At 40.0% G+C, this 15,729-nt stretch overlaps 1 protein-coding gene across 9 annotated transcripts in view; it reads left to right on the top strand.

The window, feature by feature from the left end:
- Window positions 1–15,729, top strand: part of ZNF536 (zinc finger protein 536) — a 597,265-nt gene that overhangs the window by 113,584 nt on the left and 467,952 nt on the right. The window lies entirely within an intron of this gene.

Here is a 15,729-nt window from a genome sequence, read left to right as displayed (position 1 = left end):
TATAAGTACATTCATCACCTCCATTTCTCTTCCTCTCCCTCACTTCTCAATCCTTTGCAATCTGGTTTCTGACATCATAACTTAATTAAAAATGCTCTTTCCAAAGTCAACAATGGTCTTCTAATTGCCAGATCTAATGGCCTTTTTCTCTATTGACAACCTTCTTGACTTCTTTGTAGCATTTGAGGAGTGAGTGAAAGATGAAATATGGGAATAATAAGTGTATTTATATATAAAATTATATTCATTGCCCTTTCCTCCCAGATGCTGTGTCTTTTCTGGCTTTTCATGATGTTCCATGGTTCTGCTGGCCTTCCTTGCTGGAACGTATTTACATTACACTCTCTAATGGTGTAGCCTAAGGCTCTGTCCTCTTTTCTTCTCTCTCTATACCTTCTGTCTCCTTTAGTGACCTCATCAGCCATTAAAGGTTTAATTACTATCTCCATGTTGATGATAACTAGATCCTCATATTCAGTCCTAGTCTTTCTCCTGAGTGTGGGTCCTACATTTTCAGCTACCCACTGGAAATTTCCAACTGTATTTTTGTAGGCATCTTGAACTCAATACATTCAAAACAGCACTCATCATTTAGTTATACAAACCATTTCCTTTCCCTGCCTTCTTTATTTATTTCAGGAAAAGAATTTCTGTTAGCCTTTCAGTTACCCAATTTTGCCACATCTGTGTCATCCTTGGCTCTTTACCCTCACCTTCCCCACATATCCAATTATTTGCCAAATTTTGTTATTTCTATCCTACAGATATCTTTTGCATTTGTCCCTTTTTCAGTACTCACACGTCCATGCCCCTAGGCCTTATCACCTCTAGCCTGGAATATTGTCATGGCCCTGATTGATCTTTCAACCTTAAATTTCTCCCCACTCTAATCCATCATCCACAGAGCTCCTGTCCTAAAGCCCAGGGCTACCCATGTCAATCCCTATTCAGTAGCTCCCAGTGGCTCCCTCCCATCTCTAGAAGCAAATGTGAGCTTTTCTGTCCGGCCTTTCAGAGTCTTTACAATGTGACCTCTTCCTGACTTCCTAGTCTCCTCATAATTTCATTCTCTTCATGTATTCTACAGTCCAATCTGGCTTTCTTATTCCTACTCTTTCTTATGCCATTTCTTTGCTCTCTCCCCATTCTAGGAATAAACCCTCTTCTTACCTCTGTTTTAGCAGTCCCTAGATTCCTTCCAGACTCAGCTCAGATACTATCTTCTATATGACAACTTTCTTGATTCCCCACCCATTACCAACTTCAGCACCTCCCCCCACCCCCACCCCCAGTTCCTGTGAGGCAGATAGGTAACCAAGTAATAGAGCGTTGGACCTGGAGTCAGGAAGACCTGAATTCATATCTGGCCCCAGATCCTTACTAGCTGGATGACCCTGGACCATTCACTTAATCTCTGTTTGCTTCAGTTTTCTCAGCTGTAAAACGGTAATAAATAATAGCACCTACTTTGCAAAGTTGTTATGAAAACCAAATGAGATAATTTGTTTAAAAAAAAACCTTAGCACAATTCCTGACACATAGTAGGCACTACAAAAATGTTTATTCCCTTCCCTTTCCCAAGATAACTTTTATCTGTGTTGCTCATTCTTGTATTTGGACATATTGTCTCATTGGTTATATTTTAAGCTCCTTAGGGATGAATTCTGGCACATGGTAGGTGCTTAATAAATGCATGGTGATTGATTAATTGCTTGAATGCAACCTAAGATTCATTAGCCTCTTGGGCAGCTGAATCACACTATTGATTCCTATTGAGCTTTCAGTCCACTAAAGCTCTCTGATATTTTTCAGACAAACTGTAATTGTAATAATCCAGGCTTGAAGGGATGAGAGCCTCATCAGGCTGCACAAGGAGATTGTCTGTTTTTTCCTTTTATGGAAGGCGTACGCCCTCCCCCCAATACTTTGATACCTCAGTGTGTCTATGATGTCTTCTTAGTCATAGATGTTCCCTCCAAGGGTGCAGATCACTACCGACCCAAGACTTCCCATCCTGTTCAGTCTGTGTCCATGCCTTCCTATAAATCTCTTAGACAATCTCCATAACCCCAAAGATTCTCCAGGTCTTTTAATATTTCATCTATTACATTAAAATACTCAGGATATCCATCTGTTGTCCTTGGCTCTTTCTACATGCCTGGGTCAAACACCCCAAACATCCCCTGCAGAAAAAAAGATTTCCCTGTCGAGAAAGTAGGTAGAGGACACAATTCCACCACTGCCTTCTTCTATAGGAGGCTCTTTCTGGTTTTACCAGCTCCTAGGGCTTCCCACCCCAACCAAAGCTACCTCCAATCTGCTTTGCTTGTGGTTTGTCTATACCTATATAGAGATGTTGGCTTCCACATTAGAACAGTCTCCATGAAGGTTGGAACTATTTTGTTTATATATCCTCAATGACTACAGCAGTGCTTAGCATACAGCAGGTGCTTAATAAATGTTTGTTGATTCATTGAGCAAGTGTAGGTGAATAAAACAATCTTTGAAAAATTTCTTAGAGGTGAAAGTGGAGGGCTGCTTCCCACATCTTTCCAGGAATCTTGGGTCAAGATCACACAAGTGGTAAGCACTGGACCTAGTGTCAGAGGATCTGGTGTTAACTATAGGGTCTCTGAGGCTCAGTGACTGTTTGGTTTCATTTTTATACCCTCAGTACCTAGCACAGTGCCTTGCAACAGAGGAGGTGCCAAGAAACTGAGGCTCAGGAAGGACTTACCCAAGGTAGTAAGGACTTACCCAAGAACTTACCCAAGCTAGTAAGCTCTAAATCTGGTATTAGAGGACCAAGTAGACTTTAAGATCCTTGTGGTCAGGGAAGATTTTGTTTGTGGTTTTGTATCCCCAGCACATACTGTGGTACAACCTTACATGTTGCAGGTGCTTAGTAAACATCTATTGAATAAACAGATGCTATTCTGACAGGCTAAGGGGCAGCTAGATGCCATAGTGAACAGACAGCTGAGTGTGGAGTCAGGAAGACTCATCTTGCTGAGTTCGAATCTGGTTTCAGATATGTACTGACTGTGTGATCCTGAGCAAGTCACTTAACCCCATTTGCCTCAGTTTCCTGATCTTTAAAATGAGCTGAATAAGGAAATGGCAAAGCCCTCCAGCATCTTTGCCAAAAAAACCCCAAATGTTGTCACAGAAAGTCATATACTACTGAAAAATGAAAAATGACTGAACAACATCTGAACTGAGAGGCTAGAAAAATTAAATTATCAGCCTTCCTGTTTCATGCTTGTTAGGTTACTTCTTTTGACCCCAGGAGTTGCTGAGGAGGTGTCTTGAGGAGGCTCTGTCTGCTCTCTTAGACCCCAGCTCTACATGACCTGTTATGCAGGGGATTCAGAAGCCCAGTGAGTGCCAGTCTCTATGCCTGTCTGCAGTGCCCTTTCGCTGGAGGGCTAATCCTAGGTGCTGCTGGCTCTTCACTCTGGGGAGTCTGAGGTGGTGAGGGAAAGCTGGGAGGATAATCTAAACTCAAATGGAAAGAACAGTCTTTCCTTTTTAAAGGCAAAATATGACTGTGGCTTAACTCCAGGTGAGGCCTGGACTGACCTATTCATCTGCAGCCCATCCACAGGAGCCTTTGCATTTGTGATACACCACACAGGAGGGGACATTTCTAATCAGGCTCTGGGCACATGACCAGGCATCTGGGACTGTGTGTGATAATGCACTCATTGGTACTCCAGTGGCCTTTGAGAGTGAATGAGTCTCCATAGGCACCTAACTCACTAGCATGAAGGAGCTTAGGCTCCAGGGAAGGCCGAAATGATGCACTTGAAATCTCGTCCTTCTCCTAGTTTGCAACTCAGCCCCACTAAATTCCCTGTTTGTTCCGTGTCTGAGAAATGGGGATGGTTGAGTTCAGAAGAGCATGGTGAGGGCTTGTAAATACCCCTTAATTCACAAAATATAGAATTACTAACATGGTTCATTATCCTTGTCATCTGAAGTTGTTCTTTGCTTGGTTTTGTTTTTTACCCCCAGATAACTAAGAACTAAGCTGACGTTTGTAATTTCTTAAAAGTCATATTGAAGAGACAGAGGATGCCCTGTGATCCTCAGAGAGGCTTTGCAAAGATGGTCGAAGCCATTCAGATTTTAGATTCTGAGGTCCTGGGTTAAAACAGAATTCCTTACACTTAGCACTTGTATGAGTCACTTGATTTCTCAGGGTCTCCATTACCTTCTCTGTAAAGTGAGCAGGTTGGGCTAACTGACCTCTAAGGTTCCTTCTTTGTCTAAATGTATGAGATTGTGATCTCACCAAAAAAACCCTAGTACCTATGGAATAGACTTCTTTAAGGCAGGGACTGTTCACTGCTATCTTTGTATTTATGTATGTGTGTGTGTGTGTGTGTGTTTGTCCTTCGTTGCTGAAGAAGACCATGCCATCAGAGAAATGATGACATGACTTGCACTTGACTTTGTTTTGAGTGAGGGAGGGCCGTGCAGGTCACCAGCCTCACTTCTTCTCTAGAGCCATATGAGTCCAGTGACCAGATATTCATCAGGATGACTGGAGATGACCCAGGATGAGGCAATTGGGGTTAAGTGACTTGCCCAAGGTCACACAGCTAGTAAGTGTCAAGAGTCTGAGGTGAGATTTGAACTCAGGTCCTCCTGACTCCTGCACTAGTGCTTTATCCACTGCACCACCTATCTGCCCCTTTTTTGTATTTACAGCGCTTGGCACAAACCAGATGCTTAATAAATGCTCCTTGGGTGACTAGGGGTCAGGACCTAGGCGCTCACATCCTAGCTCTGCCACAGACTTACTATGTGACTTTGGATCATAGGTCTAGAGCAGGAAAGAACCTTGGAGGTAATCTAATCCACCTCTTACTTTGCAGATAAGGAAGCTGAGGCCCATGATGTTTAAGTGACTTGTACAAGGTCACTTAACAGATGTTGATGTTCAGTTATATCAGTCATGGAAGACTCTTCATGGCCCTGTCCGGGATTTTCTGGGCAAAGATACTGGTTTGCTCTTTTCTTCTCCATCTCATTTTAAAGATGGAGAAACTAAAGCAAATAGGGTTAAGTGACTTGTCCAGGGACACTCGGCTGTCTAGGGTCAGACTTGAACTCAGGTCCTCCTGACTCCAGAACTTGTGCTATTTCCACTGCATCACCTAGCTGCCCCACTTAATAAATAGTAAGCATCCAAGGGAGAATTTGAATTCTGTTCCTTGGATTCTGGAACCAGTATGGTCTTTAATGTACCAGGTTGCCTCATCTTCCTCTCTAGGCTTCATTTTCTCCATCTGTACTGTTGAGAGTGTTGGACTAGATGTTTCCCAAAGACACTTCCAGCTCTAATGCTGTATAATATTATTTCTCCTTTCAATCCACGCTACTTTTAGCAGTCATCTGAAAAAAATACCTGAACACAGATCGTAATTTGCTGGTCTTTACCAATATAAATATTTGCTTTCTGGAAGCATTGTTGCTTAGAATGCCTAAATGGCAGGCTAAGCAACTGTGGGAATATTTGAGGTCAGAAATCTGACCTTTGGGGAGCTGGCCATAATAAAACCTCTCCTTGGTCCTTCATAATTGGTGTCTGTAGTGAAAGTCAGAGGGATAATGGAAGGGCTACCAAGACGAAGTCCTTTTCACTTTTGGAAACCATTATTGCCACTTGTGTTTATAACGATAATGAATCCTTTTTCTGGGAGGTATCCGACACCCTACCCTTGGCCCTTGGGGGAAGTGGTTGGTCCACTTGTGTAAATCCATTTTCACCATTTAGCTAACTCTAAATTGTGAAGTATAATTATGAACCAGTCAATCAATTAGTGAATATTTATTGAATTGGATGCAGCTGGGTGGGGTAGTGGACAGAGCACCCAGCCTGGATGGAGTCAAAAAACCTGAGTTCAAATCTGGCCAGCTGTATGACCCTGGGCAAGTCACTTAACCTTGTTTGCCTCAGTTTCCTGATCTGTAAAGTGAGCTGGAGAAGGAAATGGCAAAGTACTCCAGTATCTTTGCCAAGAAAACCCCAAACGGGAGTCACAAAAAGTTGGACAAGACTGAAACAACTGAACAACAACAAATTATTTAATATATTTAATATTAATATTTAATAGTCCTGTGCCAAGCACAGTGTATGGAATATAACTATAATGCAAGGTGCCTGCCCTGAAGAGTCTTAGAGTAAAGATTTGCAGGACTTTGGAAGGAGTCCTGGATCTGTTATCAGAGGACTTATGTTCAAGTGCCACTTCTGTCCTTTGTATGTTTTTTTATACATATACTCATGCGACTACATGTTGTCCCTCCTGTTTAAAATGTAAGGTCCTTGAGGGCAGAGATTACGTTGCTTTGGCTGTAATTTCCCTAACACTTAGCACAGTGCCTGGAATACAGTAGGCATCCAGTAAATACTCATTGATTGATTTCTTGATTAATCTGTTACCTTTTCCTTATATGACTGTGGGCAAATTACTTTACCTTTCGGAGTCTCAGCTTTCTCATCTCTAAAATAGAAGGTTTGACTAACTGCCCTCCAAGGCTCCTTCCAGTTCTAAGTATGGTCCTCACATGAGTCTACTTTCTTTTTTACTTGTCTGTTATAAGACTTGCTAAGAGAAGGGAAGAACATTAGGAGAAAATGGTTTTGAAAATAATTGTAGAAATAACCCAAACCCATAAAAAGATTAAGAGTTGATTCCATGTCACCAAAAACAAAGCACACCAGTTTCTAAGCTAGAGTGGTTGACCCACTAGTTTAAATCCATTTCAACCTAACAGAATTCTGTTATAATCAAGGAATCATAGGATCAGAGATCCAGAGATAGCTAGAGGGGACCTTGGAGTCAATCTACCTAGTCCCCCCTCATTTTATAGTTGAGGAAACTGAGGCCAAGGGAAATCAAATAATTTTCCCAAGGTTATGCAGGTTATAAGAGCCAGAGGTAAGATTTCAGCCTTGGTCCTTTAACTTCAGTCATTGTTCTTTTTCCATATGCCATAATGATCTTTTTTTGGTTTTAATGAGCTCTGACCAGTGGGAGCCCTTACACTCATCCTAAGCTAGTTATTTTACCTTCTTCATACAAGATGTCATCTATCATGGGGAAACCATAGCTTTTCTCTTAGGACCTCGGGTATATGTCTACCAAATCTCTCATATGACATGTTACATAAAATCCACCGAGACCCAAACCTTAGTTCACTCCTTCTCCTGTCCATTTCTAGGCTTCCCCTTCAGAAAGATGCCTTCAGTCAAGACTTCATGTTTGGAGACTTAGTATTCTAGGACTGCCTACCAGACAACTTATTCTCATCTTGCAAATTTAATATTACTAGTTTTTATACCCCAAATGACATTCATTTTTTAACAAATAAACGAATGCTAACTGCCAATTTCCTTGGTGGGACAGATGTGAATCAGCTTTAGCAAGTGCATAGATGACATATCAAAGACTACATTGAATAATCCTTCCGTGGCTTAAAGCTTTTTCCAGATCATAGACAAATACACGGGAGCTGGCTAAAATGAGAATCATTGCCACAAGTTTATTCTTGGGAGTTAAGGAATTTGCATGCTGTAGCCAGGTGAGTATTTGTATAAGACTGCTGTGAAGTTGGGAATTAGGGGAAAGTCATCTTCTGTCATAAGGCTAATTGTAATGGGAACATGCAGGGAAGATACTCTGGGTTGATTTATTATTTGCTATCGATGTGGCTATGTTTTAATTTTTTTCTATACAAATAATTTAGTTGTAAGGACGCAGACTGATTTTTTTTTTTTTGGCAAAACAGTTCTAGTTAGCTAATTTATTTTTCAACTTTAAAACATCAGCATTTTATAGATCTGAATTTCACAATGTGAGGATGATTGCTACGTACAATTTGCAAAATTGTGATTAACCAGCCCCTGCTTTGAGTCAGTTCTCCCTAATTCACAAAGGCTTCCAAGAATAGTCTGCACAAAATTCAGTTTGCAAATTGCAGGGCAGATTTTTAGAGGGCAGTTTAAAGAATGAAGTCCTAAGGGTTTTATCTATATTTATATCTCTTGTTAAGCCAAACCCTTATGTAAATGTTACAATCTGTAAATAACAAGCAAGAGCTGCTTTCTTAAAGGGAAGATTGCATCTCCATTTTTGAGATGTAGCAAAATTATTAAATGACAGAATTGACTGAGAGGCAAGTATATTTGGAACCCACTAATAAACATTAATCTATATCATCAGCTGTGTTTGTGTGGGTATTTAAAGGTTTCAAAGTGTGGAGACCTTTCAGTTTACAGCTACATTTCTCTCAAATTGAAAAACACTGCCCTTAGTGATGGTTTGGAAAAAAAATGGGGATGACTGTTGTATACTTTTACTTTTTATAGGCATTAATGTTGCAGTAAATCTTGTATTATTGTATACAGTCTAGATTATTTTTCATTCTTTTGCCTTTGGACAGGAAAGAAATTACTGGCTCCCATCAGTGTTATTGGCAATCCCCATATTTTGACATCTGTTCCTTTCTAAACATTTTACCAACCTTGATGAAATGTAGTTTAGTGTTAGAAACTGACTTGAAGAAAAAATTGGATGATAAGAAAAATAACATTGATTAAATACCAGAAGTAATTTACCAATGACTATCAATATTTTGAAGGCCACTGCAATTTATTTTTTTCTTAAATCTAGAGAACTTATAGAAATTTTAATCATGTTTAATCTTTGAATTAAACTGAATTAGTGGCTTCTCATTTTTAAATAGAAGTATAGTGGACTCATTCTAGTCAATTTTAATCAAACTCTTTGGGCTCTATTCATAAGGAACGTTTTCGATCCTTCTCAGAGAAACCATGTAATATGCTTTCTCCTAGCAAATTATACTTTCTCAATTCATTAAATCTTTTTATTCCATTCCCTTCCTAGAAGAGTACATGGATTCTTACAGTGTCAGGGGATACTAGAAGAATTGGGGGTGGGCTGAGGAGGGCAGGATGATAGAGATATAGCAATAGCAGTGTCCAGACCTTACTGTGTGGCACAAAAACAGCACGAGGCAAATGTTGGACATTGGCAGAATAGCTTTCTCAGGCAATGTCTACATGCTTCAAAAATAAACTGGAAATTATCTGGATTATTCAGGCTAAGGAAAGAAAATATGGGTCTGAAATTATTCAGATTGATTTGAGCCATTGGACTCCATTTCTCCACTTAGCCAGTGGCAGAATTGGGGCACTTAATGTTTATTTCATTGAAGAAATGGTGGGTACCATTTACCATGGTTTAAGTGAGCTGCATATATATCCCAACAGTGGCCACAGTCTGTTTCCCAAACCTCCAACAGCCATCTTGCAAATGTATATGACTGGTCCTAGAGTCTGTAGGCAGTATGATAATTTGCTATCTGTCAAATGTAAAGACCCAGTACCTACAAAAATTAAAGCTGGAAGGGACCTTAGAGATCAATCAGCTAGGCTCATTCTACAGATGGGGAAAAAGAGGCTCAAAGTGGAGAAGTGACCTTCCTAAGAACATCCAATCAAATAGTATTAGAGAAAAAACTTGAACTTGACTGTCCTGACTTGGCTTCCCCACTGCTTTACCACATTGTATGCCATCTTCTGCTCTGTCTTTGGATTTTCTTCACATCTCTCTGAACTGGCTATTTCGCTGAAGCAAGGGGGCAAATATTACAGGAATAGGCAGAGGGTTTCATATCTGGAGGTGCCCCCCTTTCTGTGGGCACAGCGATGGACATTTATTCCAGAAAAAAGCAGCTTTTGCGATGAGCCAGTTGATAGATTCCATTGAAGTTTGGGATCAACAGTTATGGCACCATATCTAGTTTTCCATGAGCTCTTATTGAGATCTATTAACTGTATATACAGTGTACATAGGATGCTGAGATTTTTATGGCAATTATGGGGATTTTGAGAGGCAGCCCTGGCCCAGTGCAGAGGTATCAGACTCCTGCCTGAGGCCTGTAAAGTACTCCAGTGAACCTCATTAAAATGGAATTGGAAAATGTTTAGCAAAATAAATAAAAAAAATAAAATATAGATAATGTCAATTTGTGGTTTCCTAACTCACTACCTGCAGGCAGGGATCTGTTTCTCTCTGAGTATGATGCCACTGCCTAGTGGATAGAGAGCTGAGCTCAGAGCTAGAGGAACGCCTAGGGGCAAGTCTTCCCTTATTCTGATACAGTGACTGTGTGATCCTGAGCAAGTGACTTAATCTCAGTATCCCAGGCAGTTTTCTGAGTTGCAGAGCAGAGTCACACCTGCATTGACAGAGATAGTCTTCTTACTGAGAGTTCTCTCTTCCAACAAAATCACAGGCCTAGTATAAATAAAAAATAGGGAATTTATATGTTGAACCAGACAAGGACATGCTAAACCAAAAACTCATGTGGTCCTATAGGAAAGAAATGTACATGTGTATATATGTAGTCACCCAAAAATATGTGCCCCACAACTATACGTTTAGGTGGACTGATTTTAGGTGTACTGTATTGATAATGGTCCTTAGCAATTTCCCACACGTTGTTGATTTGAACACCTTTCCTATGAAGTGGATACGCAACAAAGTAAAGTGCTTCTTCCAAAATCATAGAATGAGTTGATAGAGGAACTCAAACTAGAACCCAGGACCTTTTATTAGCCCAGTGTACCATTGCCAAATCTATATTAATCACTATGAAAATAAGAATGCTTCTTTCTAAAGTACAAACACAGGCTATTTGCTACAGAGGAGAGTAATTAGCAAACCAATGAATTAGGGTACTTTTTATGCTTGTCAAAGGGAATCATGTATTTGTTTTAAATAAGATGTTTTGCCCCCCACTTGATTAAGGCCATTAGTGGCTATGAGGAAATGAAAGTATGTTTGAATTTCCACAGGTGTATTTGAATTTAATGTCATATTTCACAAGGACACATTGATGTTATGATGCATTCAAAGGAGTGTCTTTAAAATACGCAATCTGGCAATAAAGGTGTGAACAGAACCTAGATTCATGATTTTTTTTTCCTGCTATGGCTATTAGTCTCTATTTGGTCTTTAGTTGTGATTTTTAAATTTTACACACAGAAAGGATTATTGTTAGGGACAGATTCAGGAGGTGTGAATTTCTGACTTCTGTTGGCAATTAGAAATTTCGTTGCCTTATTGTTGGTTTGCTTTAGGTTCAAATCTGGTAAAGAATTTTCAGACTTAGAAGTTGTGATTTTTGTGGTTGTTGTTTCCTAATATTCTGACCTCACATACTCTAGTGCTTGATGGGGCTGTTACGTGCCTATCACTAGGATCTGATTAATTGAATGGAAACTTGTGCAACTAGAACTGACTTGTCCAAATGTAGTTGTTTTCATACTGCTGGCTGTACTGGGATCACCTGAACCACAGAATGGGTGTGATGGGATTAAACCAAAGTAGACAATGGAAAAGAAAGAGATTTTTTTGTAATATGAAAAAATCCAGAGTGGTAGGGTTCTACTCTGCCATAAGGAATGCTATATTATATATAATACTTATATATAATATACATACCTCATTATTAAGTATTTCTTTAGTGCCTGACTTCCACTCGGAAGGCTCTCCCTCCTCCTATACAGCTTCTCCCCACCCTTCAGTGTTCAGATCAAACCCACTACCTCCATGGAACCTATCTTGATCCTTCCAGTCCACAGTTCTATAAGTTTCCTTTATATTTTTAGGATGTTTGTTGCATGTCCTATTCACAGTAAGTTGTGGTCTAATATTCAATGAACCAATCAATAAATGTATGTGTCAAGCACTGTGTCAGCCTTTGGGGATACAAAGGCAAAGATGCTATAACTCTTACCCTCAAGGAGTTTATAGTCTGGGGAGTCTACACATGAACTTATAAATATATTGTCTCCTAGTTGTTTGAGGTATGTTAGCTTTATCTTTTCTGTGAGATTGTGTTCTCCTGTGTCAGAGGTTATATTAATCTACTTCACTGATCATCTTTGTAACTTTTTCTTAGGTAAAATACCTCTCCTTGCCACTATTCCTATTTATATGTGGTCACCATCTATTAGAACAGAAGCTCCTTGAAGACAGGGGATGTCTTTGACTTGTATTTGTATGCCCGGTGCTTAGTACAGTGATTAGCCGATATTAAACACTTAATAAATGCTTATTCATTCATTCATTCTCTTGGTTCATGTATAACACCTGGCAGATTTTTGAGTGCATATTAAACACTCTTGTATTATCACATTGAATTTCTCTTTATCTGAAATTGCTTTGTTGCTCTTTATCCTAAATCTCTTTGGGGAAAAATCACTTTTACCAGGTGCAGCCTAGGTGCACACTTTTGAATTATTAGGATTTGAAGTGGTCCTGCATCAAGAGGGACTGTTCTGTTGACCTTTCCCTCTTTCCAACCCTATAATTCTTATTTCACCCACATACATGGTGTCCTCTCTGTAGAGGCTCTCACTTGTTTAAATGCCTGCAGTTACTAGTCAAGAAAAGAGATAAATACCTAACAGCTGTATTGGTCCACCTTGGGATTATTGCCTTATGGACACAGTTTTCTGGGAAATCTCCTGTCATCCCTTCCCTATCTCATGTGGCTCACACCTGGGACACTTTATGGATAGAAGTACAGAGAGCGTAATGGGAGGATTCGTTGGGGTTCAAAGCCATGCTAACATCTTGGTTTTGTCTCATGAAGCACCTTGTGTTGGGAGAAGATCTTGGCTAGGGCTTTTTCTTCTTATAAATTAATGTTGGTATGCTCTAGGCCCCTTTACCAATCTGCTTCTTCTTTGAATATACAGAACAAGAAAGGAAGAGAAAAATTATGGCATGATGGGGGCGGTTGTATGTGGTTGGGGAGAGAGGCCTTCACATCTGTCCTGATTTTGACTTTGAGTTTGAATGGTCTCTCTCCCTCACCCACCAGTTTGCGTTGTTTTCTTATGCTATTGCTCTGCACATCTGTAATGTCGTAAACATTCTAAAGGGAATCAAGTTACAGCTTCACCTGTAGCTGAACAACTTGATAAAAAACCCCCACCATATTTTCATGTGTTTTTCTTTTTTCCCCTTCAAAACCTGGGGATTCATGTTTCTTCAGGAAAAGGCTGGACATTGCAAATATGCTCTGTTCAGTCATAGCATAAACTCCTCTTTTCATCCATTTCCTTACACACACACACACACACACACACATACACACACACACACACACACAAACGCACACACGCGTGCGCACACACCCTTTATCTCTTCTAGGCACTTAACTCCAGACCAACAGCACCCTTGCTATTCTAGTCCTGGATCATTCTTGAGTAGCTAATTTGCCCACAATCAATAATTTTATTCTTTTAAAGAAATTACTGAATATTTCTAAGTGTATGCATGGGGAGGGGAGAAAGTACAGTTTGCATCATTTTAGATTTAAGGTTGTGGCACTGTATTTAGAAGTGATGAATAATTAATTCCTATTGAAAAAAATAAACACATGCAGTCAGAAAATGATTGAATTGGGGAGGTGCTACTTAGTGATTAAAGCTTGGAATGGACAGTAAAGGGGGAAAGAAAAACAGCAGCATTAAGGTGAGGTAGAAATAGGACTGGATTTAGAATCATCAGACCTTCCAAGATGACCTCTAACACTTTCTAGCCATGGGACCACGGAGATGTCGGTTAACTTCTTTGAGCCTCAGTTTCCCCATCTGTAAAATGAATAGCAACATCTCAACTCCCCCTTTCACAGTGCTGTGGTAAAACTCAAATGAGATAATGCATCTAAAGTACTTTGTAAACCTTAAAGCTCAAATAAATATCAGCTATTATTATTTGCGCCTTCCTGTGGGGTTAGCGAAGGCTCTCCTTGGCATCTTCTTCTCTCTTCTCTTCATGCCTTTCTCCTTCATGCTGACAGCCAATTCTCCAGAATCCTATAACCTTAGGGTGCTAACTCAGTTTGCAGTATCCTCCAAACAGTGCCCTAAAAAACAAAATTCCCTATTTTGGTCCTATTTCTCAGTTTTGCTCACATCAAAATGTTCCTCTTGCCTCCCATCCCATCAGGGCTCCATCCTCATCAATCTGTTCCACTAATTTATGCTAAGATGCGAATGGTGAATTGCTGCTTAGTATGGTACCATTCCAGGGTTGGTAGGGAAGAAAATATTGATAGGAGATATTCTCCTAACGCAGAAGAAAAAATTACTCAATCACAGAACTTCAGGACTTGAACGACTTTTAGAGGTCATCTCATCCAACTTTCTACCCCATGCAAGGATCTACTAATGTCTTTGACAGGGTATCTTATCTTGAACTCTTTTGTGGTAAAAAGTCCATCATGTCTCAAAGCAACCCATTCCATTTTCTGGTTCTAGTGGTCAGAAAGCTCTTCCTTATATTTATTGAGCCAAAATCTATCTTTTTTGTAGCTTTCCTCCATTGGTTTTTGTTCTCTGGGGATACAGAAAATAATCTGTCTTCCATATGACAGAAATCAGTGGACAATGATATTTCCATCAGTGTGACAGGGTGTTAGGGTAGTATTCTCTGGGTAGGAATGCTCCCAACCCCTCTCTAACCACACAATGTTAGGGACTACCAGATAATATATTGAAATAAATATAGCAATTTTGGTTATCAGATGATTTAGGGCATAGAGAGATTTAATTCAGTTCATATTCCTGCTTCTGAGGTTTACTTTTTCCTTAACAATAGGATAATAGGTATAGGAGAGGGCATTCCTTTGAAGTATGTATTTAATACATTTTGTCAACTTGAAGTGAAAGGTCCAACATTAATTGCAAATGTGATATTTTCAGACAAGACTGAATATAAAGTTAAGTCTGTATGCCTCTGTCTCTGCCTCTCTATTTCTCTTTCTCTTACGCACGCATACACACACACACACACACACACACGCGCGCACACACACACATATACACACCTTATGTCCCATCGAAGTTTAAGTACCATGGGCTTAGTATGAGATTTGGGACAAGTCCCTTTCTATCTCCGACCTCAGTTTCCTTACCTGTCAAATGAGTTAGACCATATTATCTCTGGGATCTGCTCCCACTCTGGCTGACTTCTGGTTCCATGATGTGTGCAGTATGACTCCACTCACATGCCTGTGGGCCATAGTACATACCTTCTGTTTTTCTTACTAAATCACAAACAGAAATTGAACTTGGGGTCACACATGAAGTCATGAGTGTAAGTTTATTTTTTTTCATGTGGAGTGTTCCTTATTTACAGTCAAAATCCCCTAAAGATTAAGCTTTAAAAAGATTTACTAGTGCTGGGGTCAGATGCTAACCTCTTGCCATGCCTGAGGCAAGGGTTCAGAGTTCAAAAATAGTGAGAGGGCTTTGGAAGGAGACTTGGAGGAGGTCCTTGTCCCCTTTTTTTGGAATAGATGCATAGACAGACATCGCTCTGCTTTTGATTCCATAACTCCACATGTAAAAGGGCACATTGAGGGCATGGGAGATGCTCGGGGTGAAGGTTGAGGCCTTAATTGTGTGATTGATGTGTATCATGCAGACTAAGATGGGGAAAGGAGTGACAGAATGGCCAGTCAGAATTCAGAAATGGGACTCAGAATTAAATCTCCTATTCAGTCCCTGGTAAAACATTCTTTCTTCCTTTTGGCCAAAGAGGTACAAAGTCTCTGGGAGAAAATATGTTCTACTCACTTGGGATTTTCTAGGAAAGTCTCTGGCTCAGT

The sequence above is a fragment of the Notamacropus eugenii genome, chromosome 1 (genome assembly GCF_028372415.1).
Source record: "Notamacropus eugenii isolate mMacEug1 chromosome 1, mMacEug1.pri_v2, whole genome shotgun sequence".
NCBI classification, from domain to species: domain Eukaryota; kingdom Metazoa; phylum Chordata; class Mammalia; order Diprotodontia; family Macropodidae; genus Notamacropus; species Notamacropus eugenii.
The sequence above is the reverse complement of the archived record's forward strand: the minus strand, read 5'-3'. Positions and strand labels throughout refer to the sequence as shown.